We start from the raw sequence: 19,557 nt of genomic DNA on the forward strand, positions 1-19,557 counted from the left end.
TTTTAAAGTATTTAAAAAAGCATTATTTTTTTTTAAAAAAACTTCTAACAATAAAAGTGAGTTACGCTCAAAATATTGTAGGTCCCTTTTATTTTTTGTTAAAAAAATCGCGAAAATCACCCCCTAATTAGCTTTCCAAATAAAATTAATCATTACCGCTTCACAAGCTACTTTACTTATGTATTGTTTATATATTATCTATAAGTTTCATTGGTTCAAAGTGCTCATTTTTGAAAAAAATTGGGTTTAAAATACAACATTTTTTTTAGTTTTGAAAAAAATGGAATTTTTCATGGAATTAACTTAAAAATTATTAGTAATACCAAAAATTTCAAAGAGTAAAAAAATGTACGTTTTGCTTTTCTGAATATTTTTGATTTTTTGTTTTCTTGTTACACAAAAATTGCTTATGCTATGGCTGTTCAAAATTTGCCTAAACTTGTGATTATTTACTCGTTCAAGCCATTTTAACTACAGTTTTTCAAAAATAAGTACTCTGAACCGATGAAACTTACAGATCATATAAATAATACATAGACAAAGTAACTTGTGAAGTAGTAATAATAAAATTTATTTGTGATGCTAATTAGGAGGTGATTTTCGCGATTTGTTTACCAAAAAATAAAAGGGACCAACAATATTTTCATCGTAGCTCACTTACTTTAAATGTTATAACTTTTTCTTAAAAACAAAAATAAACCTTTTTTTAAACAAAAATACCAAGTTTCTTGTAAAAGGTATATATTAAAATACCCTAAATAAGGGTCACAATACAAAACGTTTTCGGATTAAGGAATCCATCATCAGTGTTTAAAAGCCCTAAAATTAAGTATAACCTAATTAAATGAGATAAAAGTTACAATTGACAGAGGTTTTCAAGAACAAGAGGTCATACTTACAAAATTTGCATGCCATTTTGCAAATTTTGTAAGTATGACCTCTTGTTCTTGAAAACCTCTGTCAATTTTAACTTTTATCTCATTTAATTAGGTTATACTAATTTTGGTATTTTTGTGATTTATGGTATACAGCCAGCTACAGGAAGTTTATTTTCCTCCTGGATTTTTTACTTTTTTTAAACGCTTTAAAAAAGTTGAAATTAATTTTCCCAAAAAAGTGCTCCGTTTTTGGATTATTTCACATTGAAATATCCTATTTCCAATTTGACGAAAAAGAACCTAATTTTCATTAGCTACAACTCTGCTTCTACTGGGTCTGCAGACCTTATGTGTACACCACTTTTTCAATTTTTTATAAGCTATATTTTTGATAAGAATATTTTTTTCGCTAAAATACTTACTTATTGAGTTATTTCCGAAAAACCGTTCTACAACATGTTTTTTTCATTAAAAATGAACATATTCACTCGCAAATAACTCGAAAAGTATTGACTTAGTAGAAAAACTTAGAATTAGTCATTTTATCCAATTCCTGTCTTATTTTAAATGTATATTTTTCACCCTCGAGTGGGGGTATTCCATTTTACAAAAATGGAGGGGATGTAGAATTGTAAACTTTTTCTTATATAATAATATGTAGACGATTTCAACTACCTAATCCCAAATTTTCATCCTTCCTTTATTTTTTTTTTGGTTCAGATTGTTCTTTGATCGGGCTATTTATATAAAATATGATTGTAATTAATTAACTTATAAACGTAGTTATTCTGTGGTGGGCTCTGGTACTATTAACTTGAAAGCGATACAGACACCTAGACAGGCAATCCCTAATTACAAATTGAAAATACCCATTTTAAAATGACAGACAACTACCTTTATATTCAACTCCCTTTCACATAAAATAATCTAATATTAAACGTAAAACGTTGGACGCCAATTTCGCTCGTTTCCAAACTTCTGCTAAGCAGCTTCGAGACATATTTTATTTTAGAATTTTCTGCGAAATTTTCGCGTGGCCAAAATGCCACTTAATTTTCTCATTAAGTCTAATAAACCAGGCAGAAAATCCACGGTTGCGGAATTACACTCCTGTCTCTCTCTTGTCTTTATAAAATTCATTACGTAACAATGAAATTATTACGTGGAGCAGGTATCTACAGTTTTTGCATGGCGGTCTGCCCAATTAGAACCATTAACGCAACATTTGTTTATTTCTAGGGCGGATAAACTAAATTTGGCAATATAGATTTTGTGCGTGCGCAGAGATTTGGCTTCAGACTATCTTCAAAAGAGGTTCCTTCAGAAGAAGAAAAATAGTCATAACAGACAAAGAGATGAAACAAGCAATAAATTCCATGAAGAACAAAAAAGCTGGAGGACCAGGAGGAATTGTGGCGGAACTAATCAAATACGGAACAGAGAAATTAAGGAGAATGATATGCCGAATCATGGAAAGAGCAATAAATGGAGAGGACGTCCCTAAACAATGGCAGGAAGCCTACATAAAATCGATATACAAAAAGGATAACAGAAGAGATTGCGAAAATTATAGGGGGATAAGCGTCATCGCTACAATGGGAAGACTGTATGGCAGGATCCCTCAGGAACAAAATAGAGAAAAATATAATTCTTCTATGCTGTAAGTAATTCTTGACCATTCGTCAATCCACTCGGCAAGCTTGTTTTACATGCTATATCTCAATTGAAGAGTCAGCCTCAAGCATTCTGGGGGACACAAACACTCGACTAAATCTAAAAAAAAAAATATTGAAATGGACTGTCCTTAGCAATAATACAATGAAAAAGACAGGAAGTATTATACTTTCCTAACGTAATTTAGTTTGGTGAATAAGTATTTATTACCCTATAATATACAGGGTGTCCAGAAACTCTACATACAAACAAAGACAGGAGATTCCTCAGATAATTTTAAGACAATTTAATCAAATTCACCTAGTCCAAAAATGCTTCCTAAGGGAGCTAGAACTCTTTGAAAATTGCGTCTTGTAATTAGTTTTTCCTAAATATCTCCAGCACGCTTCTAGTTAGAAAAACGAAAATTGGTACGCTTATTTTTATCTTCCAGAGATAAACCGATTTCATTTATTGCGAATTTCTAGTACTGGTCATAGGCGTCCGTTTTGGGTAGGACAACTGTTATTAATTTTATCGCATAACTTTTTTTTCTTTAAATTTTAAGCCTTTTTTACTATGGATTATTATATTTTGAGGTATACTAGTACTAAGAGGTACTCTTGATTTAAGTCGGTAGGACACACCGTTTTCTAGAAAAATCGATTTGAAAATTTTTTGTCCCTTGAATTCGAAAAAAAAAATCAAATTTTTTCAAAAAAAAACGGTGTACATTACCAACTTAAAGCAAGAGTTACTTTTAGTACTTCATAATTTAATAGTCTAGTGTCAAAAATGCTTAAAAATGAAAGACAAAAAGTTGTGTGATAAAATAACCGTTGACCTACCCAAAACCGACGCATATGACCGGTACTAGAAATTCGCAATTAATGAAATCGAGTCATCTTTGGAATATAATTAAACTTACAAGTTTTCGTGTTCCTAAATAGCTTTTTTTATTTTTTTTTTTTATTAAAAAAACGAAACTTTTATTGAAAAAACGAACAACGACTTTGAAGTCGATTTTTCTAGAAAACGGTGTATCTTATCGACTTAAAGAAAGAGTACTTTTTAGTATTCGAATACCTCACAATTTAATAATCCAGCATCAAAAGTGCTTAAAAATTCAATACAAAAAAGTTATGCGATAAAGTAACCGTTGCCCTACACAAAACGGACGCCTATGATCGGCACTAGAAATTCGAAATGGATGAAATCGATTTATTTCTGAAATATAAATACGCATAAAAATTTTTGTTTTTCTATATAGAAGCGTTCCACAAGTATTTAAGAAAAACTAATTACCCGACGCCAATTTCAAATAGTTCTAGCTCCCTTAGGAAGCATTTTCGGACTAGGTGAATTGGGTTAAATTGTCTTAAAATTATCTGAGGAATCTCCTCTATCACTGTTTGTCGGTAGAGTTTCTGGATACCCTGTATATTATATCCCTACCGCAGGGAAGACTGCTTTAGTCCAAAGACCCGAGAAAAAGAGATGGAATGGTGTTTGAATGTGCAGTTGTGCGGATCACTTCTAAGAAGTATGCTAAGTACGTGAAGGTGATCACGTTCGGTACACAGGGTGACCTGTGGGGTAGCGAAAAGGGAGCCTGCGCTGAGGATGCTTCTATATTCTTCGTTAATCAATCTATCATCCTCTACGTAGCACCGCATTGGTGTGCGGCTGTGGAAGTAAAGGCGTACAAAAGGCTCTGGATACGCTCGGAGAGAATTAGCACAATTAGTAGCAAATTACTACAGGATTGTGTCTGCTACTACCCTGTGGCTGATCACCAGCTGTGTGCCCTTGCGTGAGAGAAGAGAGAGGGACGTTTTTGCCGAGAAATAGGGGAACATAAAGGGACAACGTTAGAAGCGAGGAGACGACCACATCCGTTGGGATATGGCATGACTATTGGGATGCAACAGAGGATGTGGTGCATTAGACGAAATCACTGATACCGAATCTGTGAAGAGAGCTGGATAGCTTATCGCGGTTCTGCTTTTTGTTTTGAGGCAGGACCGTGATGAGACTGAGATAAAGACGGTTGGGAGTTATGTATGAATGTGTAGGAGGGACAGCCAAGGATAAATTCTCTCTCGCACTCACGCATTAGAGGGAGATACGAAAGATAATGAGTGATGGCAAGCAAGTGAAAATCTAGCAAAAGAAAGACATCGGGGAGAAGTTATGTTCTAACGGACAATTCAACCACGATGTCTTAGTATGACAGGAGTGGAGTTTATCTGGTCCTGATCACATCAGATTTATGGATGGCAGGGAGGTCGACTTAGGGGGGCCGAAGATTGTATGTAAAAAATTCGTCGACTACGTAGCTAAGATTATCAAGAGAAATTCAAAGAAATTGCCAGAAAGGTAAAGACAAATATGTGTCTAACATTTGACAGGAAGTAGAAATCCACTTACATCGAAATGAAACAAGATATCTCTTTCAGAAAGTAAAGTTACTGGCTCGGGGATTCAAACCCAGAAATTACGCTATAGAGGATGTGACAGGTAATATGGTAAGCGTTATGGATGTGGTTCTGGAGATTTCGAAGAAATACTGCACAGAACTCTATGAAGCTGAAACCTTTAACATTAAATATAACAGCACTGCAAGTCTCAACAACAACCCTAGAACCAGATATTCTAAGGTCTGAAGTCGATGAAGCCATAAAACACCTTAAAAGAAATAAATCACCTGGTTGCGATGACATCACGGCAGAACTTTTACAGAACGTAGGTGAACATGGTCTCCAATTAATGTAGAGACTGTGCAATCATGTATGGAGAATCGGCAAATGGCCCAGTGATTGGTGTACCGCACTATTTACTCCCATTCATAAGAAAGGCGTAACCACAAAATGTAGTAACCACCGAACCATTTCACTAATTTTACACCCAAGTAAAGTTCTGTTGAAAATCATCAACTGTCGCATGCAGACATACCTCGATAGACAAATACCACAAGCACAGGCAGGCTTCGTGAAGGGTAAAGGCACAAGGGAGCAAATTCTTAATATGCGACAACTCATTGAGAAAGCACGAAAATTCAAAATTCCAATGATCATCTGCTTTCTGGATTATCATAAGGCATTTGACTGTGTAAACTGGATAGTTTTGTGGAAAGTTCAACATGAGATGGAGGTTTCTGATCATCTGTCAGCTCTGGTGAAAAGCCTATATGAGAACAGTGAAACCAGAATAATAATTGAAAACCATAAGTCCGATCCTTTTAAAATAGGTAGAGGAGTACGACAAGAATATATTCAATCTCCAAGTCTTTTTAATTTCTATGGAGAATATATAATGAGAAAAGCACTCGACAAATAGAATGGCGGTATTTCTATCGCAGGAAAGAAGATCTCAAATCTCAGATATGCAGATGATACAACATTAAAAACTGCATCCGAAGAAGAAATGTCCAGCCTGCTGCAGCTAGTAAAAGCCGAAAGCAATAGATGTGGTCTCAAGATCAATAAACGAAAAACAAAAATTATGATAGTAGATTATTCAAATTCACTTCAGACAACAGGAGCCTTAGACCAGTTTGAAGTGGTTAACGAGTTCAATTATCTAGGATCCTACATCAGTAATAAAGGATCCTGTGAAACAGAAATACGTAGGAGAATAGGCATGGCCAAAAACGCTATGAGTCGATTATCGAAAATCTGAAAAGATCGCTCCTTGTCGAAGAACACCAAAATAAGATTAGTACGTGCCTTAATTTTTCCCATATTTAATTACGGATCCGTAACATGGACAATGAAATCGGACGACAGAAAAAGGATTGACGCCTTTGAAATGTGGTGTTGGAGAAGAATGCTTCGGATCTCATGGACGGAACACAGAACAAATCACTCAATCCTTCAAGAGCTTAATATTCAGACTCGACTTTCCTCTATTTGCCTCTCCACCGTCTTAAAATTTTTCGGCCATATTGCAAGAAGAAGTGATGATAATCTTGAGAGACTTATAATTTCGGGAAACGTTGAAGGGCGCAGAAGTAGAGGTCGCTCACCTACTCGATGGACGGATCAAGTACAGAAATCCGGTGGAAAAACATTCTCTGAATCCATGAGGGAAGCTCAGGACAGAAGCCGATGGAAAGAGATAGTTGCTCGTATTATAGAGAATCGCGACACTCAGCAATGAGGAAACGACTGAGGAGGAGAGGAGGAGTAACTAAGCAACACTGATGGCGTAATGTCCAACATACATCAAGCTTTCATATATACATCAATATATTTTTATTTCAAAATACATCATGGTTCAAAATTTAAAATTAACATGTTCTAAGATTTTTTTAAAGTCGTCTGTTTCTGAAGTAATGAATTTATTCCATAATTTAACTTTATACTATATATTTTCTGCGTAAATATCAAATAATAGCTATTTGTATAACAAGGGAGGAAAGTGCTACTTTTCCTCCCGAGAATGAAGTTTACTGCCCGACGCGTAGCGGAGGGCAGTAATCATTCAAGGGAGGAAAAGGCACTTTACTCCCATGTTATACATATGGTTTTTCCACCTTCCTCAAATAACAAGTCATTTTTTCATTTTTACTTAATTTATTTATGTAACTAACCAACAAAATTTATTAAAACTAAAACTAACAAGTAGGTACAATATAACTGTCAACTGTCAAATATAAGTAAAATTATTAATGTAAACATTGTTAAATCAAAATAACAATTTACTGTTTTTTACCATTCTGCAAACTACTGGGTGTTTTATAAATAAACGTTAAAATGTATAGATACTTAAGTAATAAAAAAAGATATTGCACAGGGCGTCAATAAGTTATATTTCATGAATGAAATACTATGACGTCACTTTTACTTTTCCTCCCTAGGGAGGAAAAATATTTTCCTCCCTAGGGAGGAAAAGTACAAATTTGCTCCCTACAATCAGGTCCGGAAAAGTATACTTTCGGTAGAGGTGGGTGGAAAAACACTTTACTTAATGTAACGAAGCGGTTAAAGGTTTTTCATATTGGACTGTAACAAAGTACTAAATTTCAAATTCCTGTTAAACCTTTTCTCCTTTTACTTCTCTCAAACTTTTACTACATGTTTTAGTTTCAAGTTTATTTAGCAGCTGTTTCAACCAGACTTTTACGGTTACGGCTATGTTTAGACTCGATTTTAATTATCCATCTAAAGCATATTAAATTCTTACCAGATGAAATTTCTCTTCGAATGTGCATCAGTAAAACCGTGGGAATATTTTGCGAGTCTCAGGTGCACTTGATATAGATGCTTTTGTTTATTCATAGCCACCGATGCTTTAGAAATGGGGTAATATTTTATTGAATTTAAAAAATGGGATGGTTGAGTAACGGCCTTAATTTATCAGCATATGTAATAGAGCAAACATGTTGAAACACAAAAAACAAAGACTCACATTAAAAAAAAACAGTAAAAGGATCGATTGTTTCCACTGCTGCCATCTGCGAGGGGTAAAATAGTAACTGCCTTTGAGAATGGAATCATATATATAAATTGAGGGGGTTAGAAGTAAAAGGGTTTAAATGCACTTTTTAAAAATTTAACTGTAAGTACAGATTCGCATACTTAAACAGTATTAGAACTTGGTGGTAAAACTATGTAAGCATATTTCGCCCTACAGTCGCCATCTATCGCCATTACATTTAGTTCACTGAAAACAATTGCAATTTGCTTTGGTAGTAAACAGGTTTAACCGTGAGCTTGAACCGTTTTATTACAGAACTATTTTTAGTATTCTGTAAAAATAAATAATGATAAACGGGATTAAGTGGACTTGAACCATTTTACCACAAAACTGTCTTTAGCTTTCTGTAATGTGTAAACATTACTTTCTGTTTAGAGTTCAACATAATAGGTTGTTTGAATATCTAGAAATGATTGGAATAGACGATAAAGATCTGAGACTTTTACATCTATATTGGAATCAAGAAGCTTCTATTCTGGTAGACGGCAAAGAAACAGACAAAATTTGCATTCAAAGAGGTGTCAGACAGGGTTGTGTGTTATCCCCAACTTTGTTTAACGTATACTCGGAAATAATTTTTAATGAAGCCTTGGAAGGACAATGTGGAGTTCGAATCGGGGGAGAAACTATTAACAACATCAGATATGCAGACGACACCGCGATCATGGCTGAAAATATCGAAAATCTTCAATTCCTTATTGATCGAGTCACTAGAGAATGCTCCAATAACGGACTTAACATAAATGCAACAAAGACAAAGTTACTTGTGGTTAGTAAACAAGACGTCGGCCCTATGCAACTAATTGTCAATGATGAATCAACAACAAAAGTTAACCATTTTAAATACCTAGGATGTTGGATAAACGAGACACTAAATCCGGATGAAGAAATTAAAACTCGTATAGAAATTGCAAAAGGAGAATTTATGAAACTTAGATCTATTCTGAGCAACTCTCAGCTGAACTTACAACTAAGAATCAAGTTCCTAAAATGTTATGCGTATCCTGTATTACTATATGGATGTGAAACCTGGATCATGAAGGTTAACATGATGAACAAATTAGAAGCCTTTGAGATGTGGTCGTATCGTAGAATGCTCAGAATATCTTGGGTTCAACGCATTTCAAACAGAGAAGTCTTAAACAGAGTAGGTCAAGGCGAAGGTGACTTAATGAAGATGATAAAAAAGAGAAAACTTGAATATCTGGGGCATATAATGAGAGGTAGCAGATACAGGATGCTGCAGTTAATACTCAATGGAAAGATCGACGGAAAAAGAGGAATTGGTCGAAAGAAATATTCATGGCTCCGAAACCTTCGTCAATGGACTGGCTTATCAGCAGATCAATTGTTACATGCCGCAAAATTTGGGCACAGTACTTAAAGAAGAAGGATGTGTAAACACATGTTAATACAGGATTAATTTCAAGTAAATAAATATTAGAAAGATAAAGTTTTTCAATTCTAATAGCAACATTAATAATACTGAAAAATATTAAAAATATTACTAAAAGATTTTTAAATTGAAAACTTATTGGTACATTTCCCTGGTGACACCTCCAAGGCTTCTACAATTTGCAACCCAAATGGATGCTGCAGTGAAGACAAAAGGGAAGGAATTCTACACTATGCAATTCACAACCCCCGTCTGAAGCTTGGTAAAGTTCCAACGGAAAATGAACCTAGTTACTCCACGAAGTAATACTACTATAAAATAAAAATGTATACCATTTTTATTCAGTTGCAATGCGAGGCAAAATTGGCTTAATTTTTACTTAGATTAGAGAGCGCAACCAGCACTCTTATCGACGATTTCACCTCTTGTTAGAGGCTCTTCAGAGAATGCGTAGGTTGCTTTTCTCTAATCCAGTAAATTTTTCGACACATGTTAGTCCCACACTGCAACTAAGGTAAATGGATTAGGTGACTAGCGTTATCTGGCAATGGAAAGACAAAGTTTTTCAATCCTAATGGCAACATTAATATTGAAAAATATTAAACATATTACTAAAAGATTTTTAAATTGAAAACTTATTGGTACATTTCCCTGGTGACACCTCTAAGGCTTCTACAATTTGCAAGCCAAGTGGATGATGCAGTGAAGACAAAAGGCTACTTCCCTTTTGTCTTCACTGCAGCATCCATTTGGCTTGCAAATTATAGAAGCCTTAGAGGTGTCACCAGGGAAACGTACCAATAAGTTTTCAATTTAAAAATCTTTTACTAATATTTTTAATATTTTTCAATATTATTAATGTTGCTATTAGGATTAAAAAACTTTATCTTTCAATTGCCAGATGATCCTAGTCACCTAATCCATTCACCTCAGTTGCAGTGTGGGACTAATATGTGTCGAAAAATTTACTGGATTAGAGAAAAGCAACCTATGCATTCTCTGAAGAGCCTCTAACAAGAGATGAAATCGTCGATAAAAGTGCTGGTTGCGCTCTCTAATCTAAGTAAAAATTAAGAAATTTTTGGCCTCGCATTGCAACTGAATATAAATGGTATACATTTTTATTTTATAGTAGTATTACTCCGTGGAGTAACTAGGTTCATTTTCCTTTGGAACTTTACCAAGCTGCAGACGGGGGTTGTGAATTGCATAGTGTTGAATTCCTTCCCTTTTGTCTTCACTGCAGCATCCATTTGGCTTCCAAATTGTAGAAGCCTTGGAGGTGTCACCAGGGAAATGTACCAATAAGTTTTCAATTTAAAAATCTTTTAGTAATATTTTTAATATTTTTCAATATTATTAATGTTGCTATTTGGATTGAAAAACTTTATCTTTCAATTGCCAGATGACGCTAGTCACCTAATCCATTCACCTCAGTTGCAGTGTGGGACTAATATGTGTCGAAAAATTTACTGGATTAGAGAAAAGCAACCTATGCATTCTCTGAAGAGCCTCTAACAAGAGATGAAATCGTCGATAAAAGTGCTGGTTGCGCTCTCTAATCTAAGTAAAAATTAAGACATTTTTGTCCTCGCATTGCAACTGAAAAAAAATGGTATATATTTTTATTAAATAAATATTAGATTTGTGACCAATTTTGAAGACTAATTAGGTATTATGCAACGTGCCAGTTGTACTTACACTGTGGATAACAGCTGGTACAAAAATGATTAGTAATAGTTAGTTAACATCTGTACTTAAACCGTTTTACCAGTAACATTTTTCCACACCATGTACCGATTCAAGTACATTTTTTTAATAATTGAATAAAGGAAGGATATAGTAAGAGTAATAGTACACCCTTAAATGTGTATCATTTTGTAGTACATTGTACAGTAGACATATTTTAGTTAAATGGCTTCTAGAATTTATAAAACTCAAACAACTTTAAAGCTGATTGTCTCTGAACTATCAAAACTGCACTTAAACCCTTATACATCTGGCCCCCTCAATCATCGACTTATTGTTACCTGTATGGTCATCATGTTTTTTTTTTGTTGGAGGAGTAAAATCATCTAAACACGTGTGTTGGACTCAGAGTAAAAGGAGACAACCGAATGTATTTCATTTGGAAACCGAATCCATTTCACCGAACCATTTTCAACCGAATTGGGGAAAGGAGTCAGGGACATTAAAACGCACACAATTCTATAACATAGTGGGAGGGAACAAGGAAACAAAGAATGTGGAGTTGCATTTGTGGTGGATAATGATTTTAATAAAAAAATCATAGGCTTCCCGGCAGTCAGTTAAAGGATATGCAAGTTGAGAATTTGCACCAACTTCAACAATCTAACAATGATAAACAGTCACTGCCCAACAGAAGAACAAGAGCAACATACAAAGGAAAGCTTCTACCAACAGCTGGAGACAGTATATGATAATGCACCAAAAAATGACATCAAGATTAAATGGGTTATATGAATGCTAAAATAAGCAAGGAGCCGCAGTTCTATGGCACAATAGGAAAACACTCACTGCACAATGAAACAAGCGATAATGGGGAGTTTTTGATAAATTTTGCCACCAGTAAAAACATGGTTATAAGTTCCACATGCTTCCCACATAAAGACCTACACAAAATGACATGGATTTCACGAGATGGAACCACAACTAATCAAATTGACCATGTGCTGATAGACAAAAGGACAGCCAGTAGTATCTCCAATGTGAGAACACGACGAGGACTAGCATCCTCTGGATCAGACTATCTTTTACTACAGACCAAATTTAGATGCAGAGTTAACAGGCAAAAAAAACGAAAGACAACAAAGATCAAACAAACTGGACCTGGAAAAACTGAAGATCCAGGAATGTAACGAGAAGTTCGAACAAGAAGTCCTAAATGAGTTAAGGACGCTAGAACTGCACTCCATAGAAGGTAAATGGAGTAATATCAAAACAGCAGTACTGACAGCGGCAGCGTCCATCCTAAGAAACAAGAAAAAGGAGAGAAGAGGAGCATGGTTTGATGACGAGTGCAGACAAGCAATAGAGGAAAAAAATGAAGCACACAAAATGTACATAACAAGAAAAACACGGAAAAGATGAACATTATTTGAAGTCGCAAGACGGAAAGAAGACAAGATAAGTAGAATGAAAAAGAGATCCTGTGAAAATAGACAAATAAAAAAAATGGAAGAAAATTTCAAAAACAACGAAATTAGAGGAGCATACGAATACCTAAAAAGACAAGAAGTGGGTATAAACCTCAAACAAGTCTGTGTAAAGATGAAAGTGGGCAAATAATCAGTAACTAACAGAAAGTCATAGAAACCTGCAAGCATTATTTTCAGACCCTACTTGGAACACAAGTAGACATGGAAGATGAAATGGGTATGAACTACGTAGAAGAGAATGAAGTAGATAATGGAGTAGAAGCTCCAACTATAGAGGAAGTTATCGAAGCTGTTAAGGCCCAGAAAAACAATAAAGCTTCGGGAGTTGACGAAATACCAGCAGAACTGTATAAGGTAGGTGGCGACCACCTAGCAAGTCACATCCACGCGCTCATCAAAGACATATGGCCAGAAGGCCAGTAGTTAAATAATACTACATACAACCTACTTGTACTATATCATACACAAACCAAATTAATAATATCAAATTAACAATATCATAAATCAAGGCAATAGACAAAATGTACAAAACCAGGGCTCTGAGGACATTACATAAATTATTCAAGATGAGATACAATATGCACTAAAAAAAATGAAAAATAACAAGGCTCCAGGAGATGATGAAATAGTTACAGAAGCTATAAAACTTGGCAGAACTTGGTATATTAAAAAAATTCCTATAACTTGGAATAACTCCATTACAATTTTCTGCATAAATGGAGTGACAACATAAACCTAGAGAATTACAGGCCCATTTAACTACTCAACCATTTATACAAGCTGTACACCAGAATAATAACCAATCGATTGGAAGCAAAATTTGAGCTGTACCAGCCAAGAGAACAGGCTGGTTTTCGCCCCAACTACGGTACAAATGACCACCTACAGTGCACCAAAGTCTTGATTGAAAAATCAATTGAATACAATAGACCTCTAGTTCTAATGTTTATGGACCTCCATAAAGCGTTTGATACTATCGAACTACCCGCACCTGGAGTTTCAAGAAAGTTTGAAGATCAGCTCTGTATTTTAGTTATTTTTTTAGAAGTAGAATCCATACAAGAAGTATTCCGATATAAAATGACCAATAAGTTTTTCGCTAAATCCAACTCATACCTTTAAATAGTTAAAAGCACACCTCCTTAAATACAGTCGATATCGAAGGCAGAAAGTTCAAAGCGTCGTGTCAGAGTAAAGCGTTGCACTCGATATTCACAAGTCGCTATCCATTCTTATCGCCTTCTTTCCACAAAATAAATTCCCCGCGATCTTAGCTACAAGCGCAACTTTGTACTTTTAAAGGAGTCACGACACAGTGTGCCCAAATTGTATGTGAACAACGAGGACTACAGTGCTTCACTGCGCTCAATTCTAAATAGAGACGGTCGTAAAGTGTGGAGTGGGTTGTTTAGTTCTCAGGAATAAAGTTTTTAGTATTACTTAACTGGAAGCTTTTACCTCGATTTAAAAAACACGTGTGAGATAACAAAGCTACTAGACTTATTAATAGAGAAAAATATTTACAGCTCTCTTTACTGAAAACCAAATCATCTACCATAACACTATTTTTCCACTGATCTTGTGTTATATATAGTGTTACGGTTTTCTTAACATTTTTGACGTTAATTGTTCAATCTTGTGAACCGTTGCCGTAAACTGGAAATATGGCGTGATTAGATTAGGATTACGGTGATTACACTTATTATTAAACATAATATAATCTAAAAATGTATAAATATTTTCAATTTATCTGCAACCTGTCAATGCAGCAGCATTATACTCTAGTTAAATCGGTGAGTGTAGGAAGAATCTATACCGATTTCGGGGCTTTTTTGCCCCTCGTCAAGATATGGGACTACTGATGAGAGGTAAAAAAGCCCCGAAACTTATATAGACTCTTCCTACACTCTCCGATTGAACTAGAGTATAACGCTGCTGCATTTTCAGTTGCAAAGAAATTGAAAATGTTTATCTATTTTTAATTAATTTACTCTTTTGTGGAGTACTTAGGAAACCTTCTCGTTGGAACTTTACCACGCTGAGCAGATGGGACGTGAATTATTTAAAATTCTCTCATCTTATTATAATTTTTGAAAGTCGCGGGGGTAGTAACCAGAGAGTTTCCATCTGTTGTCAATTTAGTGGTAGGATAACGAACTTTATTGTCATTTTTTGTACTACTCGATTGAGAACTTAGTTTGTATAAGATAATCTATTTGCCTGGCAATATTGTAGAGAATCATGGTAGTTTAGAAAACGTAATATTTAATACACAATAGTATACGAAGGTTGGACTAAAATGGCTATTTGACTTTGTTGGCTGGTGCCCTAGACAGACCGGTAGTGGTCAATTTATACCATTTTCGTAGATTATGAAGCCGCGATATCATTTTATTCCCGAATCTCGTTTCTCGTGCACCTTATCTTGAAGCATCTAAATAGCAAAATTTGGTGATTTGTTATATAGAGAGTTGATTCACTTGTATAATTATCCCGCTAATATCCTGTTCTTTCTTATAACGATGATTTTCGAGTTTCTGTTGTTAAAATCAAGCCCGGCCTATTTTCTGCTACCCTGGAGATAAGTGTCTGCAGATGCGCAAGATCGTTTACAAAAATTACCGTAGCATCAGCGTATTCTATGTCGTTTCAGTTGTTTTTTATTTATAAATATTCCCTTCTTCTTAAGACATTATTGACTATTATAGACAGAGAACGCTCAGTTTGTGGTAAGCACGATCAAACCCTTATAGTGAAACATGTACGAGTTAAAAATTCCAAAAAGTATAATTGTCGCCTTAAACTGTTTGGGTACTCCCTGACAAACCTCCCAATACAATACGGCAGTATTCCCGACCATTCTGGTCGGAATTAGCTCTCCACACATCTTGGCAAAACTCTCTGACAAAACGTAAAATTAATATTTTATTTAGAGATTTTACTGGCACTGAATTTAGTCATACCAAAAGAACTATTTAAAAAAAATCTTTCTTCATTACTGATGAAATAAATTAGAATCTTATCATCACAATAAAATACGAATTTGGCACAAATAACTGTACCTATACTTTACTGACCAGCGCATTTTTTGCATTTTTTTTTAATGGCAACCTAGGTGCAATTTTTTATTCCGCGTGCCAATATAATATATGTTTTAGTGTTAGCAAATTGTTTTTTTATAATTTTAAACTTATGCAATTTTATCTTAAGAGCAAACAGTAGCGATCAACAGGTAGCAACAAACGAGTTCCAAGATTGCGGCTCTAATTTTGAATATTTTGTCGAGATATTTGGCACACATATTCGTAATATAATAAAGAATGGCGGTACAGAGCCCAATTTTAGAAATATGTTAGTATGTGGAAAGTACTCTATAACTAAATAAAATATAGAAAAAAGGAGCCTCTACCGCCATTAAGAAAGATAAAAAAATACACTTTCTTCAAATAAACTTTTTTATCCCGTGCCTAGATTTTGTGTCACATTGGAACTACTAAAAATCGATTTTTTTATAACAAGAAATCAAACCTCACTGACTTGGCAACATTTCGCGGTATGTGTATAAAAATTATTGTTTTTGATAGTATTAACGTCACTGTCAGTGTCGAATTACCTACGCACTGTTGTCACACTTTTGAAAGTTCGCAGAACTTTCGCAATCTTGAACCACGTCTGTTGCTGCCTGTTGATCTCTACTGTGTGCTCTTATGAATAGGAAAAGAACGAAGTAAACAACCTATTGCGAATAAGGTAAATGGTATATAATATGTAAAATTATCATTTTCTATACTTATATTTTTTCTAAACCTAATAAGCTTGGATCTCGCATACCAAAAAAAATTTTTTTAATAGCTATCTGAAAATTTATTAATAGCTAACGGTGTCTAGTCGGACGAACTTTGATGTACGGGAACACTGGAACAGGGGAAGTTTTAATAGTGGAAGAGGTTACAGAGGTCAGACTACAAAAACGTCTCATGTATTTTGGCGGACAGAACATCCAATTGCTTTGTTACGCTTTCATTAAACTCTCATGCAAATATCAGACTGATATTAACCATTAAAAAAATTCCTGGGATTTGACATATTCTACGTGTCGGACTTATTAAAATGCTCAACATATTTGTCGGACTAACTTTTTTTATTCCACAATTAAAACTTCCCCTGTTCCAGTGTTACGATATATCAAATTTTGTCCGACTAGACACCGTTAAGCTATTAACAAATTTTCAGCTTGCTAATAATAAACTTTTTTGGCACGTGGCATCCAGGCCTATAATATGTATAAGCCGTATTTTCAATTTCTAACGTGCATAATTGGAGCATAAAAAGTGCAACATATTAAAATATAGAGCACCAGGTAGTAAAGTATGTACCTTCTCAATAATATAGACCTTAGCATAGTTCACACGTAATTTGTGTCCACTGATTTATAAATGGTACCTGTTAGTCCAGGTGGTGAGACCGCTCCCGTCTGGAAAAATTTCTGATTCGGTTTCTTTTTGGATTCCTATTAAAAAATGTCCCCTTTAAACAAATATGAAGGGTGCCGGGCGGAATTTTTGGGCAGAAATTGTTTAAACAATTTTTTTAAACAAATACAAAAGATCACGTTTTTGCTCCGTAACATATATTTTTAATGTTGTTCTGAAGCTATTTCCTTGTGGCATTTTTATAATTACGTATTTTTTTTATGGGAAATAAAAAAAATTAGTATTTATATACAAAAATGTACCACAGCTATTTCTCAGTCGGAATTATTATTTTTAATTAGTTGGTTTGATTTAGATGAGCATGAGACATGACAGTTCAAATAAAACACTAGATAACTATAGAGAATATAATGTCAACAAAATTTTAAATCCCTTTTTACATACAAATATTAATTTTGATTTCAATAGTTTATAAGAACAAAAGTAAGTAATTAATTAAAAAAAAATAAACCAGAACCAGCTGTTTCCTTCACATAAATATAAAAATCATTGTATTTTAGTCCCCTTTTTAGACCCCTTAACCCAATCTAAATTGTACCTTGTTCTTTCTTGTTTTCTCCCATAAAATAAAATAAAATCTATTACCGTCCTTATTTTCTTCAATAAAAAAATCATTTTCCTGGATAAACACACTGCAATCTTCCTTAAATTTTGTCAAAATGTCAAAAGGTTAAACGTCAAATATCGAACTTCTAAATAAATCTGCCAAATGTATTATTTCCAATATACTGAATAAATGTAAATCTGGTAAATAAATGTACTTCTATTACTTCTTTAAAGCCTCAGGATCGATAAATACATACAATTACTGAATATCGGAACACCCTTTAACATACAAAAGGGTCTATTACACGACTCTCATTTTCAAAAAAAAAGCCCAAATCAAACCCGATTTGGGCTTCGAAACGTTAATAAATTCATTTTTTAGTAAAATTGTGGCTTATTTCCCATAAAAAAATACGTAATTATATATTTTTAAGTTTCGTTGGTCATTCTAAACAAGAAAGGTATCTTGTAAATTTTCTAAAAAAATGATAGTTTTCGAGTTATAAGCGATTTAAAATCTGAAAAATGCGAAAATACAAATTTTCGAGGCTTAAAAACTCACATTTAAATTAGTATTTTTGATATTGCCATATACTTAAATTTTAAACATTCAGCTTCAAGATTCTGAAGAGTGATTGAGTCTAACCTTAACTTAAATCGTTGTTTTTTAATTGTTATAAATATGCATGTCCATCCGATTTTTTTGCAAGCCGAAAAACGCTTGCCGACAACAGTGAGTAAAAATGACTCGACTTTCCCACTGACAATTTTTTTTGCCGGTGTGGTGCGCTCTATTCCAGAAATCTCCTATTTTCCTCCGAAAAAAATTTTTTTATAGATTCTTTGGGACATTCTAAATAAAAAAGTTTGTTCATATTTTTCTCAAAAGTTAGTAGTTTTAAAGTTTTAAGCGATTTAAAAACCGAAAATACGTTTTTTTGGCATTTTTCGGATTTTAATCGCTTATACCTTTAAAACTTAATTTTAACTTTAAAATTAAACTTTTTTTATTTAGAATATCCCAAATAATCCAGAAAAAATATTTTTCGGAGAAAAATAGGAGATTTTTGAAATAGCACCAGCAAAAAAATCGGATAAACATGCATATTTAAAAATTAAAAAACAATGGTATAAATTAAAGTTAGACGCGATCACTCTTCAGAATCTTGAAGCTAAATTTTAACCTTCAAATTCAGTATCTGGCAACCTCAAACATACTAACTTAAATATGAGTTTTTAAGCCTTGAAAATGCGTATTTTCGCATTTTCAGATGTTAAATTGCGTATAACTAGAAAACTACTAATTTTTGAGAAAAATTACAAAATACCTTTCTTGTTTAGAATGACCCAATAAACCTAAAAATATATTTGAGAGCAAAAAACTTTATCTTTTGTATTTGTTTAAAAAATTGTTTAAACATTTTCTGCCCAAAAGTTCCGCCCGGCATCCTCCAGATTTGTTCAAAGGGTACATTTTTGAATAGGAATCCACAAAGAAACCGAATCAGAAATTTTTTCAGACGGAAGCGGTCTCACCACACGGACTATGTGTAGATTATTAACAATAATTTATCATCCGTCTTGTATTGTATTGGAGTCAGAGGCCAGGCCAACAACGCTACACACGTCCTGACACGACAAATTTTGTCAGGAATACCAACCCAACAGGCACGTAGCCAAAGGGAGGTCCATGGGGTCCGGACCCCTCCCAAAACTGCCTCGGCTTTTGTACCAAGGCAGCCAGTTTATCCCCAAGTTATTATTATCTATTATTTTTGGAAAAGTGAAAGAAATTATTGTTATTTTTTACTAGGATTATTTTTGTTTTTATTCCTTTATTACTTGGATTTGTCTCTACCAAAAAAGCAAAATTGCTAGAAAACTTGTCTGCCTATTACTCCGTGACACTTCCCTTACAGCAATAAAAGCTG

Source organism: Diabrotica virgifera, chromosome 6 (assembly GCF_917563875.1).
Source record: "Diabrotica virgifera virgifera chromosome 6, PGI_DIABVI_V3a".
Classification (NCBI taxonomy): domain Eukaryota; kingdom Metazoa; phylum Arthropoda; class Insecta; order Coleoptera; family Chrysomelidae; genus Diabrotica; species Diabrotica virgifera.